General features: G+C 36.4%; 1 protein-coding gene across 1 annotated transcript in view; it reads left to right on the forward strand.

The window, feature by feature from the left end:
* The window catches only part of MBD5 (methyl-CpG binding domain protein 5), a 227,275-nt gene that overhangs the window by 47,899 nt on the left and 155,457 nt on the right, over positions 1–23,919 (forward strand). The window contains exon 2 of the mRNA XM_026453922.1: positions 3,051–3,173. The gene's annotated coding sequence lies outside the window, so the exon portion shown is untranslated. The remainder of the gene's footprint in view (positions 1–3,050; positions 3,174–23,919) is intronic.

A 23,919-nucleotide genomic window follows, 5' to 3' on the forward strand; every position in this document is an offset into this window, starting at 1 on the left:
AGCATTCTGAAGGCAGAGGTGCTTCCATCCCCTTTTCTGCCGTGTCTTCCTCTGGATGAAACACATTCCTCACTACCATCTCAATACATGATCTAAAACAATTTTGCTTTTTTTAACAAAAAGGATATGGTAGAGTGTTCCTTCCCCTTTCCCAGCTTTTTTTCACCCACATGGGTCAAAGTGAGAGGCCCTCAAGTCTCCAAAGTGAGTGGCCTCGCTTTGCCCCCACGTCCTTCAAGTTTCTCACCCAGGAGTTTTCATTATCTTTGACTATGTTTTCCACATTTATTCTCAAAGTATCATTTATTTCTGTATAAATAAGCAAGAAAATGGATCAGAGTTTGAGGAATCTCAGTGAACTCATCTGTCATTTTCATGTGAGCTTCAGACCACATCATGCCTCCAGATTAACAATAGTACAACACACAGTCAACTCTGACCCCTCAGCAGAAGGCCATCCAAGCACTGCCCTGTCTCCCTCATCCCTAAGAGCAGCAACAAATGTCCTAGTCCCTACCAACACCTGAAAGTCTTTCTTTCGTTTCTGTGAACAATGATCACCAAACATTTTGGTCACATACTGTATAAAAATAATAATAATAAATAAAATTTAAAATTTATTGTCTATCCTCAATAAAAATATACTTTAAAGGTACTAGTGTTAATCTATATTATTTATATAATCTTTTTTTTATTTTTATAGAAAACAGGTAAGTACTAATATTTCCTCCCCACATCAACAGATTATTTGTGCATAACTATACCTGCTGTGTAATTCCCAGAGACTGTATAATTCCCAGGGTTCAGAGTTTTTTCTCCTTCCCTTTTTTCTCTGTATCAGTTCTTCTACTCACCAACATCTCAACACTGATTTGAGTCCCTCTCTCCCTTCAGAATCCTTTATTCCCTGGCTGTTTATTCTCAGCAACTCCTTCCATTCTGCCTAAAAACTCTTTTAAAATCTTTAACAAACTAACAAACAGTCCTTAAGACAAGCCAGGGTTCTCAAGTGAAATTTCAAATCTCTATGAGGCTTCCCAATACCTTCATGCCAGAGGGTAAACACATTACTTGCTTATCCCCAGTGGGACATGAAGTTCTAGCCTTTGGGCTCTAATCTCATTGACTTTTTTTTTATTAGCCTGGGCCAATTGTTTGCAAGATGTTACTTTAGTTTAGATAGTTGTGAAATTTTTTATTGTTAAATTTAGGTTAAATATTCTTCATGAAAATACAACACTGGTGATGGTGTGCCTTCTCAAGGTATCATATCATGTAAAAGGAAATTTTTAACACAGTAGACAAGCAGACTACTATGGCTTGATGGGAGGTCTAATTTGAATTTTCAATTCTCCATGTTTTAATTTTATAGTAATGAAGTAATTTCTTGGTGGTTTGGTACTTAAGATAGACTTGATATCGATAAATAGTGTTTTATCCAATTCATTGGCTATCATTTTGGAACAACAAAAAAAAATTTCCCGTTTAAGTTGATGAGTTTCTAATGATTGGGGGAGTTGATAAAAATCAAGTTTCTGCCTTTTGAAACTAAAAGCCAAGTGGCAATAATATCTACCTCATAGGGTTGAAGTGAGGATTACTTGAGATGTTAACAGACATAAAATATAACTGAGAGTAATATGTTGCATGAAGGGGCTCTGTTAATATAATTAACCCCACTCGGATACTTATTTTAAACCACACATACACACACACACACATATAGCATTTATTATTGAAAATGATACTTTAGATACTTTGTGAATGTTAATCCTTATAACACCTCTATTAGTTGGATACTGTTACTATCCTCATTTATAGATAGGACACTGTAGCCCAGAGAAGATAAGTAACTTTCCTAAGGTCATAAGCAAGGAAGTGGTAGTATTTCCTGCTATTATTTTTCTGTGAGACCCCTCTTGAAAGTAAGCAGCCTGTATAGCTACAATCTGTATTTGAGGATGATTTTCATTCAACTTCTCCTCCTAGTTAGTTGCTTTGCCCTGTCATCCTCCTCCCACCCCAGTACTCTTTTACCAGATAATGATGGGTGTTTGAATGGCAGTACCACAGTCCATACAGGTGTGTGACACTGTGTGTGTTTTGCATGTGTATGCATATATCAAGGGGCTTAAATGAGTTGTTTTTCTTACTTCTTTGTTGCTTTCTCCATTTTAATGTAAGTTTTTCTTTTCTTATTCTCCTTTTGAGATTTTTAAGCATTAGAATTAGGCAGACCCAGATTTAAGGTGAACATTTCTAAGACAGTGTTCTCATCTACAAAATGGTAGTACTAACACCTATATCATGAGATTGAGTGAGGATTAAATTAGGTGATATTGCCAATTATAAAGGCTATATATAGATATTTCCTATATATTTTATACTACATTTAGATGAGTTGCTGGGGATTTTTTGGTATTTTTTGGTATTTTCCATTTTAACTTAAAAGGTTTGGAGTTTATTTAGTGGTGATGGTAATAAGACTGGCAAACTCCTTTAAATTGGGCTATAATAGAAAGAGTAGGTTTGAAGTTAAGCTATTTAATATTAAATCCCAGAGCCTCAACTACCTCATTTTAAAGTGGGAATGTTAATGACTATCTTGTATCATGATAGTGATCACCATTATATCTCCAGTGTTTCCCGCAGTAAATATTGTTGAATAAATATTTATTTATTTGAATAAATATCAAATAAAAAGATGTTGAGAGGATTAAATGAGATATAAAGGATCTAGCATTGTGTCTGGTAGATAGTAGATATACAAAATTATACTACTATTTTTATCAATACTTTTTAATTTATTAAATATATTTCTTCTGATTATTAAACATATGAAAATAAAGTATATAACATTTGCTTTAATTATTTCTGGTAGTTAATCACAGTATTTCTGAAGGATGAAGATACTAATACCTTGATTCTCTCTAGTTCTTTGGCAAACATTCATTGATGTTTGGAAGTGAAAAAATGCCAACAACACTATTATTGATTTTGAAAACCAGCCTTTAAATAAATGTGTGTACTCAATGTTATTTCTGTTCCAGAGAGAAGAGGTACTCCCTTATAGGGACTTGTAAAGACATAGAGCATCTGGAAATTAACTGCCTCCTTTACGCTGCTGAGTCACACACAACGCTTGTTATGTTTTCGTCACTTCTCTCCAGAAGGTAGGCATCATGGTTTCTCTTCATAGATTCTTCATACAATTGTAGTTTTTGTCTGCAGAGTTAGTTTTTATTAAATATGGAAAGTGGCTGACATCTATAGATTAAAATGCTGTATTTCTCCAGAATTAGGATGCTTAAACACGTTGCCTCTAAAAATTATTTCTATTGGAAAATTAATACATGTATACTATTTTTTTTAAAAAAAAGGTAATACAGAAAAATATAGTTATCCTACTACCTTGAGGTAACTGTTCTTCATATTTTATCTTCCTAAATTTATTTTTATACGTGTGTATTATGTATAATATGTGGATTTATATAGTTACAATAATTTTGACTAGACACCATAGGGCTTAAATGGTGTTTCCCTATCCTGCTTCTTTTACTTAGCGGTTTATTTCAGCCTTTTTAAAAGTTTTATTTATTTTTTTTCTCCTCCACTTTTATTTTAGATTCAGGGGGTACATGTGCAGATTTGTTAACTGGGTATACTGCGTGATGCTGAAGTTTATGGTATAGATGATCTCTTCACGCAGGTACTGAGCATAGTGCCTAGCAGTCAGTTTTTCAACTCTTGCTCCCTCTTCCACCCTTTCCCCTCTAGTAGTCCCTGTTGTCTATTGTTGCTATCTTTATGGCCATGAGTACCTGATGTTTAACTCCCACTTATATGTGAGAACATGCAATAATTGGTTTTCTGTTCCTCTGTTAATTTGCTTAGGATAATGGCCTCCAGCTGCATCCAGGTTGCTGCAGAGGCATGAGTTCATTCTTTTTTTATGGCTGCATGATATTCCATGGTGTATGTGTACCACATTTTCTTTATCCAATCCACCATTGATGGGTACCTATGTAGATTCCATGACTTTACTATTAAGAATAGTGCTTAATATTGTGAAGGCATGTGTCTTTTTGGTAGAACAATTTGTTTGCTTTTGGATGTGTACCAAGTAATGTGATTACTGGGTTGAATGGTAATTCTGTTTTAAGTTCTTTAAGAAATCTCCAAACTGCCTTCCACAGTGGCTGAACTAATTTACATTCCCGCCAACAGTATATAAGCATTCCCTTTTCTCCACAGGCTCACCAACATCTGCTGTTTTTTGACTTTTTAATAATAGCCATTCTGACTGGTGTGAGAAGGTATCTAATTATGGTTTTGATTTGCATTTCTCTGATGATTAGTGATGATGAGCACTTTTTCTTATGTTTGTTGGCCTCTTGTATATCTTCTTTTGAAAAGTGTCTGTTCATGCCTTTTGCCCAATTTTTAATGGGGCTGTTAGTTTTTTGCTTGTTCAATTGTTTAAGTTCCTTATAAATTCTGGATATAAGACAATTGTTGGTTGCATAGTTTGCAAATATTTTAGCCCATTCTGTGAATTGTCTGTTTACTCTGTTGGTAATTTCTTTCGCCATGCAGAAGCTATTTAGTTTAATTAGGTCCCAATTGCCAATTTTTGTTTTGTTGCAGTTGCTTTTGAGAACGTAGTCATAAATTCTTTCCTAAGGCCCATGTTTAGAATGGCGTTTACTGGTTTTTTTTCTACCATTCTTATAGTTTGAGGTCTTACATCTAAATCTTTAATTGATTTTTAGTTAATTTTTGTATATGGTGAAAGGTAGTGATCCAATTTCATTCTTCTGCATGTGGCTAGCAAGCTATTGAATAGGGAGTCCTTTCTCCATTGCTTAATTTTGTCAACTTTGTCAAAGATTAGATAGCTTTAGGTGTGTGGCTTTATTTCTGGGTTATCTATTCTGTTCCATTGGTCTATGCATCTGTTTTTGCACAAGTACCATGCTCTTTTGGTTACAGAAGCATTATAGTATGGTTTGAAGTTGAGTAATGTGATGCTTTCAGCTTTGTTCTTTTGCTTTGGATTTGCATTGGCTACTCAGGCTCTTTTTTGGTTCCATATGAATTTTAGAATAGTATTTTTCCAATTCTGTGAAAAATGACATTGATAGTTTGATAGCAATAGCATTTAATCTGTAGATTGCTTTGAGCAGTATGGCCCTTTTAACAATATTGATTTTTCCAGTCCATGAGCATGTAATGTTTTTTCATTTGTTTGTGTCATCTGTGATTCCTATCAGTGCTTTGTAGTTCTCCTTGTAGATATCTTTCACCTCCTTAGTTAGATGTATTCCCAGGTTTGTGAATGTGTGTGTGACTATTGTAAATGGGATTATGTTCTTCATTTGGCTCTCAGCTTGAACATTATTGGTGTACAGAAATGCTACTGATTTTTGTATACTGAAACTGTGCTAAAGTCATTTATAACTTCCAGGAGCCTGTTCGTGGAGTCTTTAGTGCCTTCAAGGTATAGAATATATCATCCTTTTGCAGCAACTTTTATGCCAGTAAATATCATCTACCTTAAATTCCAATTTAAGGTTATAACATGAATCATGTAACCACCTTCCTCTTATTAAATACATAGAATACTTCCAGTTTTCTTTGTGTTAAACATGACTTAAGTGATATGTGCCCATATCTGATGATTTTTTAAGATAATTTCTAAAAGTAAGTGTTATAGAACATAAGGAAAGACTTATTCACTATCTTAGAGATGTATGTCCTAGTGTATAGTATTATCGTATACCAAGGTTGTAGAAATCAAACTTATTTAACCATGGAATGCATTCTTAAGATAACATATTTCAAGATGTGGATAATGAGGGAGGCAGTGTGGAGATGTTTTAGTCCGGGTTCTCTTAGAGAAACAGAACTAATAGGATATATATATTTCTTTCTATTGTCTATGATTCCTAGCAGTGTTTTGTGTATATATATACACACACACACACATACACATATATATTTTTGTTTCTATCGTCTATGATTCCTAGCAGTGTTTTGTGTATATATACAGATATATACGTATCTATGTATATCTATATATGTATATCTATGTGTATAGATATGTATATATGGATATGTATATATAGATACATCTATGTATAGATATATGATACATATATGTATATATACATATCTATATACATATATATGTGTGTGTGTATATATATACACACACATAAAGGGAAGTTTATTAAGTATTAACTTACAGGATCACAAGGTCCCACAGTAGGCTGTCTGCAAGCTGAGAAGCAAGGAGAGCCAGTCTGAATCCCAAAACTGAAGAACTTGAAGTCCGATGTTCGAGGGCAGGAAGCATCCAGCACAGGAGAAAGATGTAGGCTTGGAGGCTAGGCCTGTCTCTCCTTTTCACATTTTTTTGCCTGCTTTTACATTTGCTGGAAGCTGATGATTGTGCCCATCCAGATTAAGGGTGGATGTGCCTTCTCCAGCCCACTGACTCAAATGTTAATCTCTTTTGGCAACACCACACAGACACACCCAGAATTAATACTTTGTATTCTTCAATCCAATCAAGTTGATACTCAGTATTAACCATCACAGGAGGCAAGGGGTATATGGGAGTCTCTGCACTTTCCACTCCATTTTGCTATGAAACTAAAACTGCTCTGAAAAATAAACTCTATTAAAAAAAAAAAAAAAAAAGCAGCAGCAGCAATGGAAAAACTTTAAAAGGGGAAATTTTTAAATGACATTTGATAAATTTACATTTAAAATTAAGTTTAGACTTACACAAACACAAATAACATCTGTCAACATCCCACTATACACTTTGGAAAATGCTAGATTATGATATATTCTTAAGAATGGAATTGGTAGATCAAATAGTAAACAAATTGAAAGGTTATACCAATTTACATTTCTACCAACAGTGTTTGACAGAATGAGAATGTCACTTTCTCTATAGTTTTGTCAACATTTGACATTAACTTTGTTTTTTACAAAATCTGATACAAGAAAAGTATATGGCATTTTAATTTTCATATGTGTGATTACTACTGAGCATGAGTATCTTTTTATATTTTTATTTGAATTTTAAGTTCTTTTATGAATGTCCCATTCATGAGCCATGCCAAATTTTTCTTCTGGGTGGGGTCTTTGAATTTTTTCTAGATTGATAAGAATCATAATCATATTGAGAATATTAAATCTATAAATTACATATATCACAATTATGTCTTCCTCTTTTATTTTTAATGTTTTGTGTGCTTTATTTTTGTTATATAATGTTATCATTTTTATGAGCTTCAATCAATCATCTTTATCAAAACCCATGGCTTCTGGGTTTTGATGTTTGTTTATACCTTGGCTTTATTTTTAAATAAAAATTGTTATGGAAAGCCAGAAACAGAGAAGTTGACAAGATAATAAAATGATCCCCTATGTACCTCAAATCTGGCTTCATTAATTGAGAATTCATGGCTAATCTTGTTTCATTTATACTTCCTGTATTATTCTGAAGCATCCCAGGCATTATATGATTTTCTGTCACTATTTCAGTATATATACTGACTTTAGATGGAATTTTGCCTAACCCATTTCTTTACATCTGCCATAGTTTGGCTGAAATCCTTGACTTCCATTACAATATACTTATGTTATATCAAACATCAGCATTAAGCCTGGGCAACATAGACCCTGTCTCTGAAAAGAAAAATTAACTGGGCATTGTGGTGTGTGCCTATAATTCTAGCTATTCAGAGGCTAAGATGGGCGGATGGCTTGAGCGGAGGAGGTTAGGCTGTAGTGAGCCATGACTGCACCATTGCACTCCAGTCTGGGCAACAGAGTGAGATCTTGTCTTTAAAAAAGAAAATCAGCATTGGATTAGTGTTATTTAATTTACAATTTTAAAATGGCCTCTATAAGAATTCAATTATTTTAATATGGCATGCCTCACCAACCTCCCTCGTGCCATCCTTTCCTGCTCTCCCCACTCTAGCCTTTTAATTCCCTAAGCAATTAAGCCCCTAGAAACTTCTCTATATGCTATTCTCTCTATCCAAAATGTTCTTGGCCCAAACTTCCCCACCTCCTATGCTGACTTATCCAAAAGGCACAGTAAGCACAGTGCCTAGGGTTCACAAAATTTTAAGGGGTCCACAAAAATGTTTAAATTTATTTTAAAATCAGAAAACTAAGGACTTCTAGGTAAAAGAAAACATTTCAATATACAGTATTAACTAACATATTCATCTTTTTTCATGCAAGTTGCAAAATACAATTTTTAGTTTTATTTTTTATGTTAGAAGGGGCCCATGATGGCAGAAGTATCTATGGCCCATCCCTCAGGTTTCAATGAAAATACCCCTTGTTTAGGGAAGCTTTGTCTTATTCTTCCAGATTATGTGAAATCCCCTGATATATGCAAGCCCATCACCTTGTACTATGAAAATAAAACAAGCAATTGTGTAATTCTGTATAGGAACTGAGCCTACCTTGTTTAACACTGTATCCCCAGCACAAAGCACAATGCCTTGTAGGGAGTGATATTAGACCCTGGAGGACTGGTCATCTTTCACTGTGACTCTCTCAGGCCCTTTTATCCAGTGGTTGTTCCTCCCCAAACCTTTTTGCACAGAACTTCAGCTTGTACCTGTTCCTCTCCTTCCCTCTTGATAAAATCTAGATTGCACAAACAGTGGCTACAAATCGGCAAGGACAATTCCTCCCTCTTGCAAGAGCTATCCCTGGTTAACTCTTCCTCAAACTAGTTGGACTTTGGCTGATCCTCCTATACATTTCAACTCACTTTAAATTAGAATTCTTCTGTGAAGCCTTCTCATGTCCAGTTTTTCAAATAAAGGTTTATATGCCCTGGCTAATTTTGTTACACAGTGGCCATTCAATGAAGTCATACAGAATAAATGGCTGCTGCATAAATTATAGGCTTGGTGTCTTGGAATAATTAAGAAATTTTTTGAGAGTAGTCTTGCAAATCTAAACATACTAAGTAATAGCTAACATGACAGTGATAAATAGTTCTAATAAGAATTTCAATTTAAGTAAATTCAATTGTTTTTATTTGTGTTAACAGAAGGGGTTGCTGGTATAGACATTCCAACACTGTGAGCAATATCCACATAGCTCTGTTGTGGGTTTTTTGTTCTTGCATTCGAACTTGGGTTTTACATTTTGGGGAGACTTTAGAAGTCACCAAAAGTTGTCTGGTTTTCCTATGTTGCTCACAGTTCAGAGCTGGTTTGCTTTCAGTGTACATAACAGCCCCTGGAATAATGTTTGACAAATAGTAGGGCTTCAATAATTATTTGCTGAATTAACAGAATGAATATCATTTCAAACTAGTCAGGCTCAACTAGAAACAGGAGGAAGGAGGGGTAGCTTAAAAAAAAATCTGAGCCCTATGTTATTCTTTTCATTTATTTTGTTATTATATTTAATTTATTCTAAAAATGAAATAGAAACCATGAGATTTTATGTTTTATCAAGGAAAATAGAAGAATAGATTTCAAAGGGTGAAAAAAAGGTCTCAGTAGTTAAAAAGCACTGCTCTAAATTCTAGGTTTCTATAAGTGGGGTACGTATTAGTCCAATTTTCTGATCCTAGATTTACCGATGCTATTTAATCTCATTGAGTTTCTTATTGACTCAGTTTCTCATTTGTAAAATGGGGATAATGGATAATGATGGAGTTACAAATTAATATATGAGTCAGAATAGTGTTGGTATACAGTAAGCCCTATTTAAAGCCTGTTCTTCATATTATCAGATCATTACTACTGCACTATTTTTATTACTATCATCGTCATCATCGTTACTCTATAAATTGAGTGAGTTAAGTAAATGTTTTGATTTGTTAAATTCCCCCCTTTACTATTTATTATGTAAATATGTTTTTTAAAAGTGGGTGTCATTCACACAACTTAAGTCACAACATTTTAATGACAGAGAAGAAAACAGCATTAATATAATGACAGCAGGAAACTGAGGTTCTGGTAAATAAAAATACATAATTACCCATGAATTCAAGACTTCAGGGCTTTCAAAATAGCCACATTAACCAGTTCATAATTCTGCATGATTAGATCTGGCTAAAAGAATATTTTTGGCAATACACAATAAGTCAGGATTCTCTGAAATTCAAATTTGCCATGAAAATCTAATAAAAATGAGAGGGAAAATTTATTCTCTTAAATCTTATCTTACTTCCCTTGAATAGGCACTTAACATAGTAGAACAAAATTTTCAATAGTGATTTTGGGGTTACAATTTTCACATGTAATTCTTTCTGCAGGTAAATAAAAATATAAACCCAGAACAGTAAAAAAACATAAGGTAACAGTAAAAGCCTACCAAGGCTTTTGTTTAAGTAAACATTTATCTTAACACTACAGCTTCAGAATCCTGAGAAGACCCTTGGGAAAAAGTGACAGACATAGGTTTGATTCTTCCTGGTATTTCAAACAATGCCCCCACAACCTAAGGACCATTTTTTGAGGATAAATGACTGGCTCTGAGCACCAATGTCCTCAGGCCTTGCTTGGGGCCTATAATCTCACCTAATCATTATTCACTCTCCCCAGAAAAGCCTCAAGCTAAAATTGTGATTGCTATTTAGAACTAAACTTGCAAATTCATTTTTGAACATCCGTTCTTCTGCCCTCATGACTTCATTTTTTAATTCATGTGCACCATTATATAGCAGCTGCACTAAGCATTAAAACCTACAGCAAAGTCAATGTGTTCTGAGTGCTGGCCTTCTTTACTCATTTATAAAAAGATATTCTGATAACAAAAATGTCTAAGGATTGCATTGCATAATTCATGCAACTGGATATATAGTCATTAAAGGGGATAGGAAATGCAGTGATAATGGCAATAGTTCAGTAAACTCAGAATTTTGCAATACAGTTTTTATAAGCCAGCTTTTACTTGAAAAATCAAAATAATTTTTATAAGTGCAAAAATAAGTTTAGAATGCAATAGTCTCGGAAAACCAGGGGATAAGCTAGAGTCAAATCAGGCTGCAAATTTCCTTAATGAGACCTTTCAGTTTTTCTTACATGGGATGTAAAATGTATTATTTCTTAGCCTCTATCCTGCTAAAACTTCCCATTTTTGCTTTCTTTCTAGGATTGAGCATTGCAGTCCTTTCCCTGTTCTTCCAGTAACTCTGTCTGCTTCAGTTGATAGTGAGATACAATTTCTTACTGATTATCACATTTAAGTCTCCTTTATCTCTTTTTATATGCAATGCTATTCTTTTTCCCGTTGAAACTAACTTTGTTTTTCTTTCCTTCCTCATTGAATAAGAACCACAACTGACAATATTGTGAACTCTTTCTGGCATTAGTTATTATGCAATATTTTCTAATTTCCTATGATGAGCTATTACAGTGACTATCAAACCTTAACATTAGACCTTAAGGTATTGCTTTCTTTTAATTTTTCATACCTTAAAAACTAATCAGATATTCATCACATATAATAACACGTTAAATTTTGTATTCTATTTAATCCAAGGGCTTTTTTTCATTTCAAATATACAGTTTAATATTTTTTACAATTTGGAGTTGTGCACCCATCCTCACAGTTAATTTCAGACCATTTTCATCACTCCAAAAAGAAACCCTATAAACATTAGCATTCACTTTTTCCACAAATCACCCAGTCCCAGGCAACAATTAATCTACTGCCTCTGTGGATTTGCCTGCTCTAGACATTTCAGATAAATGTTATCATAAAATATGTGGCCTTCTGTGACTGACTTGTTTTACTTAATATAATATTTTTAAGGTTCATCCGTACCGTACAGGAATCAGCACATCATCTCTTTCTATTGCTAAATAATATTCCATTGTATGTACATACCACATTTTATTTATCCATTCATCAGCTGGTGGACATTTGGGTTGTTTCCACTTTTTGGCTACTATAAGTAATGCTGCTGTACACACTTGTTTACAAATATTAGTGTATTTATGTATTTTTATTTCTCTATGAGTAGAACTGATGCGTCACCAATCTGGTAAGTTCTTAAGGAATAAGGGTGTAAAAATAGACAAAAGATAAATATTCCTGATGTCTGAAACCCTTTCAAGGAAAAGCACCTCGACCCTAATCCCACACTTGTTGCCAATATGTGTCTTCCTTCTCAATGTAGAGTGCCTCCCAAGGTTCTGCTATGTAAGAACTGGGGCGTTTATCACTACTTCCGTCTACCCTTCATGTCCTTCATGTCAGATAACAGATGATCCCGGCATTGAAGTCTAAAAGTATAATCTCTGACTCTTGGTTCTGCAACCTATGTGTTTAGTGTAGAGATCCTATCTGCCCTTTGTACCCTGTCTGGCTTCCTTTTGAGGTTGTCATTAGATACTGGCAGGTTTGGTATCCACAGAAATGATAGGAGCTTGGGTAACTTTTGGAGTCAAACCCTAATGAGTGGGGCCTTAAAAAGATTTGTGTATCTTTGCTTGACTGGTTCTCAGTTTTCTTGCTCTTACAAAGCAGAGGAAGGCTCTGGAGAACGTAGCTTTGATATCAAAGTAGCTTGATAAAGCCGTCTCCCTCTCCATGTGTCTTTCCTCCTTTGCTTGAAGGTCTGAATTACCACCACCCCACCTCCTTGCTACCAATGGAGAACAATTCATATTTTTATAATATGTATCAGCTTTTTTTCCAAATTAAACTTTTTATTTTGAAATAATTATATATTCACATGCAGTTGCAGGAAATAATACAGACATATGATGTACCCTTTACCCAGTGTCCCCCAGTGGTAATATCTGTCAAATTATAGCACAATGTAACAACCAAGTTACTGACATGGATGCAGTCAAGATAAAGAACATTTCCATCACCACAAGGGTCCCTCATGTTGCTCTTTTATAGCATACCCATTTCCCTTCCCTCACCACCTGTTTAATCCTCACAACTCCCTAATCCATTCTCCATTCCTATAATGTCATTTGAAAAACTATTTTATAAGTAGAATCAAATGGTATGTAAGCTTTGGGGATTGACTATTTTCACTCAGCATAATTTTCTGGAGACTCATGCAGCTTCCTGAGTGTATCAGTAGTTTGTTCCTTCTTATTGCTTAGTAGTGCAGGCTGAGTATCCACAATACAGAATGCTTGGAACCAAAAGTGTTTCAGATTTCAGATTTCTGAAAGTTTTGGAATATTTGCATTATCAAACCCCACAGAAGACCCTAATAAGGTATTGCTTTCTTTTGAAATGATACCATAAAAACTAATCAGATATTGATCACATATAATAACACGTAAAATTTTATATTCTATCTACCCAAGGATTTTTTGAAAAATCAAAACTGTCATGTTTCTGCAGAAAGCATATGTAAAATTTTACTCAAAAGACTTGGCAAATTCCATGATAGTATTCGCAGTTTAGTACAATACCTCCTGAGGATAGAGAAATAAAATTTATATAATGATGGAGAGAAGAGCTATAGTTTCCAACAAAATATTACTTTAGTAAAGAAGGAAACTGAGGGTTTTTCTGTATGTTAAAGGTTCTGCTTTTAACATGAGAGATAAAAAACACTTTTTTGTCACAAGTATATAGTATAATTCTTATAGAGGCCTTTATGCTAAGAGTGATGGAAAACCTCTGAAGGGTGTATATGTGAGCAGATATGTGTGTTTAAATCAGATTAAAACATGTGCATGGTTAAAATAAATGTCCTTTGGCCCAGATTTTCCATGTAAGCCTCGCTTCTCTTTCCACTTTTCCTTTGGTATGTACCTCTATTTTTTCAGGTAAAAGTAATTTGCTTCCACCTGAAAATTTTTGTTAGTCATTTTTAAGACATCATATATTAACAACACTCACACAAACACGTAAAGGAAGCATTTTACACTCACTCACTCAACCCTACCTCCACTTTTCCTGTCTCTATCATTCAGCATTTAGTTTGTTACCGGTGTTTTGAGACAGGGTCTCATTCTATCACCCAGGTTGGAGTATAGTAGCATAATTGTGACTCATTGCAACTTCCGCCTCCCAGGCTCAAGTGATCCTCCCACCTCAGCCTCCCAAGTACCTGAGACTACAGGTGTGTGCCAGCAGGTGCAGCTAATTTTTGTATTTTTTTGTAGACCCAGACTGGTCTCAAACTCCTCACTTCAAGTGGTCTGTCCGCCTCCGCCTCCCAGAGTTTTGGGATTACAGGTGTGAGCCACCATGCCCATCCTCCATTTAGTTTTATCTCTATTTTTAGTTTCTCTGTTGTAACTATAATACCTTTATTTTTCTGTTCCCTTCACTACAGATACTTCTTTGTGATTGCCCTCATCAGATGAGAATATTAGTGCACCCACCTTCTCCTTCAACTCTTCTTCTTCCTGATTTCATTATCAGGTCTTTCATTTTTGTATTTCTAAAATTAATGCCAGTTACATATTTAAAATTATTTTTTATTTTACTTTAAGTTCTGGAATACATGTGCAGAACATGCAGCTATGCTATGTAGGTATACATGTGCCATGGTGACTTGCTGCACCTATCAACACGTCATCTAAGTTTTAAGCCCTGCATGCATTAGGTATTTGTCCTAATGCTCTCCCTCCCCTTGCCCTCCACCCCCCACCAACAGGCCCCAGTGTGTGATGTTCCCCTCCCTGTGTCCATGTGTTCTCATTGTTCAACTCACACTTATGAGTGAGAACATGTGGTGTTTGGTCTTCTGTTCTCGTGTTAGTTTGCTAAGAATGATGGCTTCCAGCTTTATCCATGTCCCTGCAAAGGATGTGAACTCATTCTTTTTTATGGCTGCATAGTATTCCATGGTGTATATGTGCCACATTTTCTTTGTCCAGTCTATCACTGATGGACATTTGGCTTGGTTCCAAGTTTTTGCTATTGTGAATAGTGCTGCAATAAACATACATGTGCATGTGTCTTTATAGTAGAATGATTTATAATCCTTTGGGTATGTACCCAGTAATGGGATTGCTGGGTCAAATGGCATTTCCAATTCTAGATCCTTGAGGAATCCCCACACTGTCTTCCACAGTGGTTGAACTAACTTACATTCCAACCAACATGTAAAAGCATTCCTATTTCTCCACAGCCTCGCCAGCATCTGTTGTTTCCTGACTTTTTAATAATTGCCATTGTAACTGGTGTGAGATGGTATCTCATTGTGGTTTTGATTTGCATTTCTCTATGAGCTTTTTTTCATATGTTTGTTGGCCGCATAAATGTCTTCTTTTGAGAAGTGTCTGTTCACATCTTTTGCTCACTTTTGGATGGGCTTTTTAATAACTGCCATTTTAGCTGGTGTGAGATGGTATATCATTGTGGTTTTGATTTGCATTTCTCTAATGACCAATGATGATGTGCATTTTTTCATATGTTCGTTGGCCACATAAATGTCTTCTTTTAAGAAGTGTCTGTTCATATCCTTTGCCCACTTTTTGATGGGGTTGTTTTTTTCTTGTAAATTTGTTTAAGTTCCTTATAGATGCTGGATATTAGACCTTTGTCAGATGGGTAGACTGCAAAAATTCTCTCCCATTCTGTAGGTTGCCTGTTCACTCTGATGGTAGTTTCTTTTGCTATGCAGAAGCTCTTTAGTTTAATTAGATCCCATTTGTCAATTTTGACTTTTTTTTGGCCATTGCTTTTGGTGTTTTAGTCATGAAGTCTTTGGCCCTGACTATATCCTGAATGGTATTGCCCAGGTTTTCTTCTAGGGTTTTTATAGTTTTAGGTTTTACATTTAAGTCTTTAATTCATCTTGAGTTCATTTTTGTATGAGGTGTAAGGAAGGGGTCCAGTTTCTGTTTTCTGCATATGGCTAGCCAGTTTTCCCAACAGCATTTATTAAATAGGGAATCCTTTCCCCATTGGTTGTTTTTGCCAGTTTTGTCAAAGATCAGATGGTTGTAGATGTGTGATATTATTTCTGAGGTCTCTGTTCTGTTCCATTTGCCTATATATCTATTTTGGTACCAGTACCATGCTGTTTTGGTTACTGTAACCTTGCAATATAGTTTGAAGTCCAGTAGTGTGATGCCTCCAGCTTTGTTGTTTTTGCTAAGGATTGTCTTAGCTATACAGGCTATTTTTAGGTTTCATATGAAATTTAAAGTAGTTTTTTCTAATTCTGTGAAGAAAGTCAGTGTTAGCTTGGTGGGAACAGCATTTGAATAGCATTGAATCTGTAGAGTACTTTGCAATAGCGTTGAATCTATAAAGTACTTTGGGCAGTATGGCCATTTTCATGATACTGATTCGTCCTATCCATGAGCATGGAATGTTTTTCCATTTGTTTGTGTCCTCTCTCACTTCCTTGAGCAGTGGTTTATAGTTCTACTTGAAGAGGTCCTTAACATCCCTTGTAAGTTGTATTCCTAAGTATTTTTTTCTCTTTGTAGCAATTGTGAATGAGAGTTCGCTCATGATTTGGCTCTTTGCTTGTCTATTATTATTATTTTACAACCATAATTAACCATGTACATTATTGTGTGAAAAGGGCTTTTGCATTTGGTGTTCCCTCTACCTGCAACATAAATTCACTGAGATGACCATTTAATCCCTCTTTTTCTTAAATTCTTGATGATAATGGCAGCTGATCAGTAGGGCCTCCCTTGCCATACTTATTTTAAATAGCAACTTCCCATGCCTGAAATTTTTGCTCTGATTTCCTTATTTTTTTTCTTCATAGCTCTCGTTGTTAATACAAATTGTGTATTTTATTTTTCTTAATTTTTAAAACTACTGTCACTCTCCCCCACTGGACTGTAAGCTTCAAGAAGGCAGATAATCTATTCTAACTAATTTAATTCATTTTTTAATTCATTACTTTCCCCATCATTACTGTATTCCTAGTAACTAAAACAATGCTATATAACCAGCTGACACTAAATATTAGCTTAATTAGTGATTAATTACAGTGCCAAGTAGTCTTCTTTGAGTATATATGTGTGTGTATGTGTGTGTGTGTGTGTATATATATATATATATTTTTTTTTTTTTTTTTTTTTTGAGACAGAGTCTTGCTCTGTCACCCTGGCTGGAGTCCAGTGGCACCATCTTGGCTCACTGCAAGCTCTGCCTCCCAGGTTCACGCCATTCTCCTGCCTCAGCCTTCCGAGTAGCTGGGACTACAGGCGCCCGCCACCACGCCCACTAATTTTTTGTATTTTTAGTAGAGACAGGGTTTTACCATGTAAGCCAAGATGGTCTCGATCTCCTGACCTCGTGATCCACCCACCTTGGCCTCCCAAAGTGCTAGGATTACAGGCGTGAGCCAGCGTACCCGGCCCTTTGATTATATTTTCTTAAGCCATTTTTCAGTTTTCTTAGAATTTCTAATTCCCTTTTGTTTTTCTAGTATTATTTTTCTTTATCATATTCCCAGTTCTTTCCAACTCTCCATTATATAAAACATTCTGGTGTATCTCTTTCCTTTTGTTCCCCCTTTTCCTTGGGAACTGCTCTTCCAGAGTCTTGACATTCTCTGGCTGCACAACTGTCATCCTGAGACTCCTCTTTCCTGATCTTCTGGGTGGTGCTATTTCAACCCCCATTTTTTCTCTTTTCATTTATTTATTTTTTTTAATTCTGCTATGATGAAGCATATCCCTTAGCAACTCCTAAGAGCAAGTGTATGGATAATCAATTTTTAAAATTTTTATGTTTGAATTTTTTCTTATTTTATTCTCACAAATTATCCAGGTTCTAACATTAGAAGATGCAAGCCTAGGGGCAGAGCCTGACAGGTGGCAGGGGAAAGGAGAGAAGGAGTGAGTGTATGCATTCACATTAGAAAAGGAGAAAACACATTTAAAAGGTGCTATTTTTGGCCACCTGCTCTACATGAGACACTGTTTAAAACTAACATTTTGTACCACTTTTACTAACGGTTTTTTTATAATAGTCTTAATTCATCATGTTAAAAGTTGTAGAAAAGGCACATCTTTAAAGACTGTGGTGAGAAGAAGCAATTGCTATCCGTTTTAATTGTTTGCCATATTAATTCTAGTTTATCTTGGACTCTAGGTTACAAATCTTCCCTCTGAACTTGGAAGGTAATGCTCCACTCTCGTCAAATATTCATTTTTGTCCTTTGTAGGTCATCTGCTTTTTTCTTCTGACTTTTAGGATTTACTCTTTTTTTTTTTTCTTTGTACTTTGCAATTCCTGATATGTCCAGGTGTAGGCCTTTTAAAATTCATGTTGTACTTGAATTTTAAGTGGGTACTCTCTTCTAAGGAGTTGTGTCCTTCATATCTAGGAAATTATCTTGCATTATTTTCTTATAATTCTCCACCCACCCACCTTTTTTTTCTTGTTCTTTCCTTCTATAACTTTTATTATTCTATGATGGTCCACATGAGCTGATCATGTTTTTATTTCCTGAGTCTTTCATATTCTCTGTGGTCTCTGTGTGTCATTGTTCATTATACAAATATTCAGTAAATCTCCCCATTTTCAGCCCTATTTCTCCCTGCCGTCTTCTTACCAGGCATCTCAGAGCCCCTGAACCTCCCTATGGATCTACAGATCAATGGGTCCTGTATACTGTAGGCTGAGGTTTCCTGTGCCCACTTCAGCAGTTCTTACCGGTTTTCCTGCTCACATTAATATATTGAAATCTCACATCTGTTAATGGCCTATCCTCTCCCTACTGTGGTGTTACTTATTTTTTATTTCTGTGTTGTCATTTTATTGGGTCTTAAAAGAAGTAAAAACATGCATGGTCTACCTGCTATCTTTAACTAGAAGTCATTGAACGTTTGTAGGCAAAAAAAATGACCAGAGGAAATGCCATTTTACAAAGATCACTCCTGATAAAGTTTGAGTTATAGCAGCATAAACTAGCAGATAAGGTTATCCTGCATGTAATTATGTGAGGCTTATAACACAGCCCAAGATATAGGTAATAGGGCTACTTATTAAAATAATATAGGAGGGATAGAATTAGTATGTTTTTACATATAAAGAAACAGGTGCACAGCCATCCCACTACTGGGTATATACCCAAAGGATTATAAATTATGCTACTACAAAGACACATGCACACGTATGTTTATTGCGGCACTATTCACAATAGCAAAGACTTGGAATCAACCCAAATGTCCATCAGTGACAGACTGGATTAAGAAAATGTGGCACATATACACCATGGAATACTATGCAGCCATAAAAAACGATGAGTTTGCGTCCTTTGTAGGGACATGGATGCAGCTGGAAACCATCATTCTTAGCAAACTATCACAAGAAGAGAAAACCAAACACTGCATGTTCTCACTCATAGGTGGGTACTGAACAATGAGCTCACTTGGACTCGGGAAGGGGAACATCACACAATGGGGCCTATCATGGGGAGGGGGGAGGGATTGCATTGGGGAGTTATACCTGATATAAATGATGAATTGATGGGTGCTGACGAGTTGATGGGTGCAGCACACCAACATGGCACATTTATACATATGTAACAAACCTGCACGTTATACACATGTACCCTAGAACTTAAAGTATAATAAAAAATAAATAAAAATAAAAATAAAAAAAGGAATGCAACCACCTAGGAACAAGTTAAATACAATACTTTCTCCTATTATAAAGCAAAATAGGCTGGGTGCAGTGGCTCACGCCTGTAATCCCAGCACTTTGGTGAGGCTGAGGCAAGTGGATCACTTGAGCTGCGGAGTTCCAGACCAGCCTGGGCAACAGGTGAAATCCCCATTAAAAATACAAAAAAGCAGCTGGGTGTGGTGGTACATGTCTGCGGTCTCAGCTACTCGGGAGGCTAAGGGGAGCAGATCGCTTGAGGTGGGGATTGGGAATGTGTAGATGAAGGTTGCAGTGAGCAGCATGCCACTGCAGTGAGCGGGTGACAAGAGTGAGACCCTGTCTTAAAAAAATAAAAAAGTAAAATACAATTTATTCCCCAGGGCAAAATTGAAGTGACTCTTTTCAGAAATAATATAATCTCTACCTACTCTACCAGTGCTTTCTATCACTTGACTTCAATGTTATTTTTGCATAGAGTAGCAGTAAGTTAGCTTTATACCAGCCTTGGACTTCTAGAAATTTATTGTCTGTTGACTGGGTGTGGTGACTCATGCCTATAATCACAGCACTTTGGGAGGCCGAGGCATGTGGGTCACCTGAGGTCAGGAGTTCAAGATCAGCTTGGTCAACATGGTGAAACCCCATCTCTAATAAAAACACAAAAATTAGCCAGGCTTGGTGGCACCCCCCATGCCTGTATTCCCAGCTATTCGGGAGACTGAGGCATGAGAATCACTTGAACCTGGGAGGAGGAGGTTGAAGTGAGGCGATATCACACCACTGCACTCCAGCCTTGATGACAAAGTAAGGATCTGTCTCAAAAAAAAAAAAAAATTGTAGTCTTTTATTTTCAGTTAACAGCAATAAGGATCAAAATGCTATTTCATAGAGTGGTAATGATGAATAAAATGAGATAAAACATATCATGTTCATTTTTGCTCTTTGTTTGTACCATATACCCATTTTTAAACCACTTCTAGACTATCTGCATAACTATAGTAAATTCTCTAATATCAAAATCCTCCTACTATATGAAAATTTTGGTCCTTTAATGGAGTGTGATAATATAAAAAGCATTTTTCTTGCCTTCTTAAGTCTTAAGAAAGGCTTTGCAGTCTTAAGCAGCTCCTTTGTGTACTCAATTGAAAGATCCTTGTAAGCTTTAGTACCATTAAAAAAATGCATTGTTTATAGCCAGTTCTGTAGATCTTTTTGATAATAGGAATAAACTCTTTATCAAAGCACGATCTCTATGAATCCTAGTCATTTAAATGTGGTTTTTCAGTGTTACTCATCTTAATTGTTGTGCTGACATATGTGACTGCTCTTTATGTATTGCTTTTCAAATAGATTTAAGAAAAATTCACTTAAAAAGTTGTTTTCATTTCTATCTCCCTTTAAAAGAAGTATACATATATAAAAGTTATATGTGGTAGCAATTTTATTATAGATTATTAGGGACTCTCATTTTGCTGAGTGACATGTTTACTTCCTGTCGTTCACATAAAAGCTTGGAAAAATGGGGGAGAAATTTTAAATCTATAACTGAATAAATTCAGTAGATTTCAAGGAAAATAATAAAATTATAGTAAAGATCATTTCAGGTTTCAAATATCTGTAACTCTATATTATTATGGCTGAAATAAATTGCAAATGCAGTGTGCATTTTTCATAATCAAAATGTATTGTAAACCCTCCATGTCTCTTTCATATAAATAAAAAGGATTATAATTTCAAATATCATTATTATCATATCTGTTTGCCTTTATTGTAAGTGGAAGCTATAGTTTCTGATTACCTCTAACTACTGCTGGATTTTTCCCTAAAGTGCGTATGTTTTTTGGATTAACAACACATTTATTTTTAGTATTGTTATTTTTACCTGCTCCTGACCATTCAGTGTGCACATACTCACACACATCTCAGAGAACAGGAAAAACAAAAGACATTTTATTAAGTAAATAATACTCTACAAAGGTTTTATTTGGTTTACATGATAGATGAAAAGTTCCTTTTTAGGGTACTGTCTTCTATTTTATGTAGGAATTATTTTTAAAACCATGGTATCCTAGGGTTTTTTTCTTTTATTATTTTGCATGTTATGATTTTCTGGTGGCTATACAGAAACCTTCCAGCTTTTTTTCCTCTATTCACAGTATTCAAAGTAGTCCATGTGACCTAGATATTGAAAATCTAGGTAGAGTGTGCTGCATTGCTGATATTTACTGTGAAACGTTAGAAACATTCTGGTACCACATGCTGGAGTTATGGGGTGCACACTGTTTAATATTGCTGGTATTTTTGTGATAGTCTATATGATCATTTTTTAAGCTGTCATTAAAATTGTTGAAAAATGTTCAAAAACAAATAAAAAGTAATGTTTTTGTATTTCAGTTAAAATGCCCATATAATCAATGCTCGTTTTAAAATTTTAGCTCAGACTAGGTAAGTTTTATTATGAGTTTTCCCACCATTATTTTCCTTGTATTTGGAATTATCAAAACCGGCTAACTACAGAAATCTTCCCTCCCCTCCTCTCCTCTCCTCTCCTTCCATGTTTTTACTGGGAAGAAAAATAAGAAAAAAAGTGTTGGGTTGGGGCCCAGCGTGGTGGCTCACGCCTATAATGCCAACACTTTAGGAGGCCGAGGCGGCCAGATCAAAAGATCAGGGGATCGAGACCAGCCAGTCTGGCCAACATTGTGAAACCCAATCTCTACTAAAAATACAAAACTTAGTCGGATGAAGTGGCACGTACCTGTAATCCTAGCTACTGGGGAGGCTGAGGGAGGAGAATCTCTTGAACCCAGGAGGCTAAAGTTGCAGTGAGCCGAGATCGCACAACTGCACTCTAGCCTGGGTGACAGAGCGAAACTCTGTCTCAAAAACACAAACAAAACAAAACAAAAAAAGTGTTGGATTTACAGGTTTCTTTTCAGTACATGTTCTTCTGAACATCAGTTGGGACACTGACTCCCCTGTTTCATTAGTATTTCCAAACAGAAATCTGTTGCAGAGCCATTTTTAAAAGGTAGGGTATGTTGAACGGCAGGCTTAATAATTTGTCCAGTATAACTAATGTAACCTTTTGCAACATTGCCTAGGATCGAGGCTATGAAACAAGAAGGGCTTACATCTCTGTCCCAGAGAAATAGGAACAGTTATTTTTAAAGACACGTTACCAATCCCATAGTTTGGACAACAATCATTAGACGTTAATAAGAGCATCAAAATGGTAGTGGCTGCCAAGATGGCTGAATAGGAACAGCTCCAGTCTGCAGCTCCCAGTGAGATCAATGCAGAAGGCAGGTGACTTCTGCATTTCCAGCTGAGGTACCCAGCTCATCTCATTGGAACTGGTTAGACAGTGGGTGCAGCCCACCCCACCTGGGAAGCACAAGGGGTTGGGGAACTGCCTCCCATAGCGAAGGGAAGACAGGAAAGACTGTGCCATGCGCAACAGTGGACTCCGGCCCAGATACTATGCTATTCCCATGGTCTTTGCAACCACAAATCAAGAGATTCCCTCAGGTGCCTATACCACCAGGGCCCTGGGTTTCAAGCACAAAACTGGGTGGCCATTTGGGCAGACACCGAGCTAGCTGCCAGAATTTTTCATACCCCAGTGGCGCCTGGAATGCCAGCAAGACAGAACCATTCACTCCCCTGGAGAGGGGGCCAAAGCCAGGGAGCCAAGTGGTCTAGCTCAGCGGATCCCAGCCCCAGGGAGTGCAGCAAGCTTAGATCCTCTGACTTGAAATTCTCCCTTCCAGCACAGCAGCCTGAAGTGAACCTGAGACGGTAGAGCTTCTTGTGGGGAGGGGCGTCCACCATTACAGAGGCTTGAGTAGGTGGTTTTCCCCTCAACAGTGTAAACAAAGCCACCGGGAAGTTCGAACTGGGCAGAGATCACCACAGCTTGGCAAAGCCGCTGTAGCCTGACTGCCTCTCTAGATTCCTCCTCTCTGGGCAGGGTATCTCTAAAAGAAAGGCAGCAGCCCCAGTCAGGGGCTTATAGATAAAACAACCATTTCACTGAGACAGAGCAACAGGGGGAAGGGACAGCTGTGTGCACAGCTTCAGCCAGCTTAAATGTTCCTGCCCAGTGGCTCTGAAGAGAGCAGCAGATCTCCCAGCACAGCGCTCCAGCTCTGCTAAGGGACAGACTACCTCTTCAAGTGGGTCCCCAACTCCCCGTGCCTCCTGACTGGGAGGCACTTCTTCCCAAGAGGGGTCGACAGACACCTCATACAGGAGAGCTCCAGCTGGCATCTAGTGGGTGCTACTCTGGGACAAAGATTCCAGAGGAAGGAATAGGCAGCAATCTTTGCTCTTCTGCAGCCTTGG

This window comes from Piliocolobus tephrosceles, chromosome 11 (genome assembly GCF_002776525.5).
Source record: "Piliocolobus tephrosceles isolate RC106 chromosome 11, ASM277652v3, whole genome shotgun sequence".
In the NCBI taxonomy this organism is placed as follows: domain Eukaryota; kingdom Metazoa; phylum Chordata; class Mammalia; order Primates; family Cercopithecidae; genus Piliocolobus; species Piliocolobus tephrosceles.